Source organism: Triticum aestivum, chromosome 6B, assembly GCF_018294505.1.
Source record: "Triticum aestivum cultivar Chinese Spring chromosome 6B, IWGSC CS RefSeq v2.1, whole genome shotgun sequence".
NCBI classification, from domain to species: Eukaryota; Viridiplantae; Streptophyta; class Magnoliopsida; order Poales; family Poaceae; genus Triticum; species Triticum aestivum.
This window is the reverse complement of record NC_057810.1, coordinates 617770713-617775586: the sequence shown is the minus strand read 5'-3', so window position 1 is coordinate 617775586 and position 4874 is coordinate 617770713. Positions and strand designations below refer to the sequence as shown.

The window sequence follows — 4874 nt, the reverse complement described above, 5'->3', positions numbered from 1 at the left end:
GGTTTTCACAGGAATATTATTTTCCTACAGAAACTGTACTCTCTGGGAGATGAACTCTACTTCCAACCCAAAATTGTACTCCTCGAACAATATAGATTTTTACTCCTAGAGAGACAAATCATTAGTTTGTTTTGAATTTTGATGTGGGTCTGCCTGACCCTTGAAACTTTTAAAAGGGTTCATCCCTCTGAAGTTCCGAAACACAGCAATAAGGTTTTGGCCGAGGACTCTTGCTAACACATGGTCTGCATGGCTTTTGCAAGATCAAAATCAAATCAAATCAACAAACCCAGCTAAAAGAACTGGAATCGGTCAGTACAGAGTTACATGAAATTGTGATCACACACACTCCTTCAGACCAACCTGTCGACAATGCCAAACAAGAACAATTGAGGATTTCGGCATCAACTCCTCCACCAGTCACCAGAGAAGATATGGCAACAAACCACCAATTATATAACAAACAGAATTTCAAAGCAAGTTTAAGCCGCCCATACAAATGAGTAAAACAAGCGCAAGCAAGGTTGAAGGGCATTCTTCTTCAAACATCTCCGTGCTTATTTTGGAAAACGACCACAAACTCATCCAACCAGTAAGTATGATAAACAAGAGATGAGGCATATACCCAGTCCAGCCACATATATTACGACTTCGATACAGCTTTGAAATTAACAGGACATGGATGAGCCTATGTAACATGTGTAACGACAAAGTTCATGGATCCCGTCACAAAGAGACACAGCATACAAGCATCATAGGATCTAATAAGTAGGTACACCGTTTAACACTCCGGTTGAAATAGAACAAGCAACCCTATCACAGCAACTAAACCATCAGGTTCTTCCTTCTGTAAGAAAGATCATATTCTCCAAAGTAATACTTCAGGATGATATATTTGCGTTCTTCCTCGTGTAAGAAGGATCATATTCTCCAAAGAAATCCTTCAGGGTGATATTTGAAAATGCACTGAGGACATGAAAATTGCAGAAGATAAATGTGCACAGCAAATACCTCAACGCCCTCCTCTTTCGAAGTTAATGCGAGACCTCCCAGATCCTCCACCCTCGTAATCATCCCTTGAAGATCCACCACTTGCCTTCATAGTTCCTCCGCCACCAATCTTGTCCACAGCTTTCTTTCCCTTCTTCACCTCAGTCAAGAACTGATCAAGACCAAATGGATCAGCCTCCTCTTGCTTATCAAACTCCACGGGTCTGTCTCTCTTGCCAGCCCTCTCTGGAGCACCGGTAAATGCCTTGTCAGGCTTGAACCTCTCTGTCTTCATAACCTTCTCCAACTGTTCGTTGGCATCACCACCATACACTTCAGAATCACCATCCTTCTTGGGCCTGTAAAGTGAGGACATACTGGACTGTGCTGTGAAGAGGCCCTTCGAATAGACGTTGTACTGATCATCAGCAGCAAAACCAGAGTCCATTCCCTTGTCCTGGTTAAAGAGCCTCTGGTCATACATGACCTCCCCGGTCTTCGCACCAGTGTGTGCCATACCCAGGGCCACCTTCTCACCGACGTCACGGTCCCTGTCTCTAGTGAGCTTACTCTTTTTATGCGTTCCAGCAGCCTCCTTCGCCTCCAGCCTCCTCTCCCTCTCCCTCTCACGCCTCCGCTCCTCACGGATCCTGTCACGCTCAATCCTCGCCTCCCTCTCTTCTCTAGTCTCCCTGCGCTGCTCACGCGGCTGCTCCAAATCCATATCTGCATCCCCATCATCAACCCTCTCCCGCTCTCTCTCCCTCCCACCTCCGACAGGCATACCCGTGGATGGAGGTGGAGCACCAGACCTTTCCATGCGGGCCTTCTGTGCAAGTGCCCTCAACTCTTGCTCCTTCCTCTCCTTCTCCTTTAGCATTAGCTCCCTCTGCACCTTGGAGCGCATCTGCACTGCTTCCCTCGCCTTCTGCTCTGCAACATACAATGCTTCTGAAAGCTTTGCAAAGTTATCATTAATCTGAACCTCCTGCAGCCCCCTCCCATCAGCTGCCAACCTCTTATCAAGTGGGATTGTGTAACCCTTTGGATTCTTCCAATTTGAAATGCAAGGTGGGATCTTCCAATCCTGCTGGTCCTTAACTGTGACAGGCCGTGGTGGTGAGTGCATCACCGGCACAGGTGGCGACCCAGATGCACGGGGCACCCGCTTATGCTTGAACTTTGGTGGGTCAAGAGGATCCGAAGCCATCTCCGACATCCTAATAATCCTCTCCTTGGCACCAGAATTGAACGCTGCTGACTGCTGCGACGGCTTATACTTGATGAACTTTGATTCCGAATCATGCGTCGGAACGTTTTTGGGCTGGGCAGCAGAGAGGCGAACGTTGACAATCTTCTGCAGGGCAGCTACGGTCCGCTCGGTGGTCTCCTCGACCAACTTCTCGTACTCCACGTCCTCGACGGCTTCGGAGTCGGCTGTGGCGATCTTGGGCACGATGTCGCTGTGCTTGGAGTAGACGATCTTCTTGGCGTTCTCGCCCTGCTTGACGACGGCGTCGAAGGCGACGCTGCCCTGCGCGTCGACGGTGAGCGCGAGGATCTTGGACCCGCCCTTGTCGTCGCGGCGGCCCATGCCGAGCGGGTACTGCGCCAGGAGGATCTCAGGGAAGGCGCCGCCATCGCCGAAGTCCTCCGGCCGCCGGGGGACGAAGCCGGTGCGCTTCCCGTAGGGAGGCACGGGCTTGGCAGGGCCCGCTAGCTTCCCCGCCGCCGCCTCCGGGGGCTCCCCGCCGTACCGCTCCTTGAACCACGGGTCGCTGCTGTGGTCGTAGAACGTGGACGACGAGGTCTTGGGCGACGGTAGGATCTCCCTAAGGGTCCCCATGGCTGATGCGGTGGAGTTGCCGCGGATCTGGGCTAGGGTTCCGGCGAGCCGCCGGATGGAGATCGGGGATCGAAGAGGAGAAGCTAGGGTTTGGTTCGATTTGTGGTACTGTATTATTTTGGGGAAAAGGGATAGGGAGGTTGCCAGGACCGTGGGTTAAGTCGGCGACTGGTGGGCTGGCCCATGTTACGCAGACCGACTCTTACTGTGACTCGGAGAAGGCCTCCCAAGTGCAATTTGGATATCAGGCTTCAGGACTGGGTGGGCTGGCCCATCTATTCTTTGTTGGATGTTATTAGGCTTCAGGACAACGTATCAATCTTATCTTTGTCTAAAAAAAAGACGTATCAATCTTATATAGAAGTTCTAAAAGAAAAAAAATCAATCTTATCTATACTCAAAAGAGGCTTCTTTCTCAAAAATAATAATTTATGCAGACTAAAAAAACCAATCTTATATAAAAAAAGTTATCAATCGTGATAAATCATTGTTAACATATACCTCTTCTATTTACTATTTTTGAAGTTACAACATTAAAAATTTCTTAATACCCATGTTAAGCTTGCCTGAGAGCATGGTCAAATTTTGTAAATTAACAGTGACAGAAGAAATGGTTCACATGCTTTAACAGGAATATTTTCCTTTATAGCGTACGACTGCTGATCATTAGAAATATATTTGAGTATATTTTGGAAATCTAAGCGTACTTAGGTTAGGGGTTCTGAGTGTAGCGGTAGAATGGTATTAATAGGAGAAAAATGGCCGTTAGAGCATTGCAAGATTACAACGATGTCATGTTCTACCTCAAAAAGTGTGTTTTGATTACATGTGTTGTAATTTGTAAAATCATTTTGTTACTGCATGCAACTTCATCGATGCACCAAGACAAATGTATCAAGTACTAACATTTAGCTATTTGACAGGGTTGAGATGACCGAACCTTCAACAACTGTGTCCAAAATACTGAAGTTTACTTTATCTGTCTGTAATACAGTAGCCCTTGCAAGGATTCAGTTGGTGAAAGGCGAGCCTACTAACTCATACATCAGCCATATAGGACACTGGAGTTCATTTTTGGTGTTACTGAGTACACAACAACAGTTGACAGTTTATCACTTCTCACTGGTAACCCGCAAGAACAGTTTTATATGAAAATTATATGATTTTTCACAGATCTAATGCATCTATTTTTTGGCACATGGGCACGGCGGTAGGATTTTGTGCACCATGTATATCTTTATTTTACAATACTGTTGGTGATGCATCTATTTGTTGGTGCTTCAATATATTCAAAAATATAAGATTGTCAGGACCCCGATTCTATGCCACACCGATCTAGCATGTAACACCTCATATCACTTTGTGGCCTCACGCACGGTATTCCCACGGGTGTCGCCTTACCATGCCCGGGACCGTTTGCGCCTTTTGGCACACGTATATGATAGTGTCGCTAGCATCCATATGACAAGAACCCGGGCTGACATGGCTAGTCGTGAACCCGAAGTGGCACTAACTTACAGGGACAAGCATACATGACCCAGCATCGAACGTGTCGATCATCAGCGAGTGAATCCGGGCTGTAGCAACTAGGCTAGCAGGACTCCGGTAAACCGGGCTGTAGCAGGCTAACAGGACTCCGGTAGACACCGTGTTACATTTCCCCGAAGGGACAGACACAGGAACGAAGGACACATGCCGGCCAGCCTAAGTGTTCAGGAGCAGTAGCAAGCTACCAGGGCTCAGTGGAAGCACTAGGAGACATTTCCCGGTAAGAGAGGCTACTAAAGATAAACAACTAGATAGTCAGATCCCACACATAACAATACACATTACACGTACGCATAACATGCAAGTATGTGCTGTACAACATGGCATCACAGTATAACTCAACAACTCATATAAATAAGGCTCAAAGAGCCAACATAGCATTTATTGCAAACAGGGGTCACAGGACCCATCATACAGAGCATACAAGCAACAAGCGGAAGCATTACATGTCTGAGTACAGACATCTACAAATGAAAAAGGCTAAAGAGCC

General features: G+C 47.2%; 1 pseudogene across 1 annotated transcript; it reads right to left on the bottom strand.

The window, feature by feature from the left end:
• Positions 1–613: 613 nt before the first annotated feature.
• LOC123138322 (SNW/SKI-interacting protein A-like) lies at positions 614–2979 on the bottom strand (annotated as a pseudogene). The gene is made up of 2 exons (XR_006468979.1): positions 1047–2979; positions 614–966 (listed from the first exon to the last, which is right to left on the bottom strand). The product of XR_006468979.1 is annotated as an SNW/SKI-interacting protein A-like (transcript).
• Positions 2980–4874: the final 1895 nt, after the last annotated feature.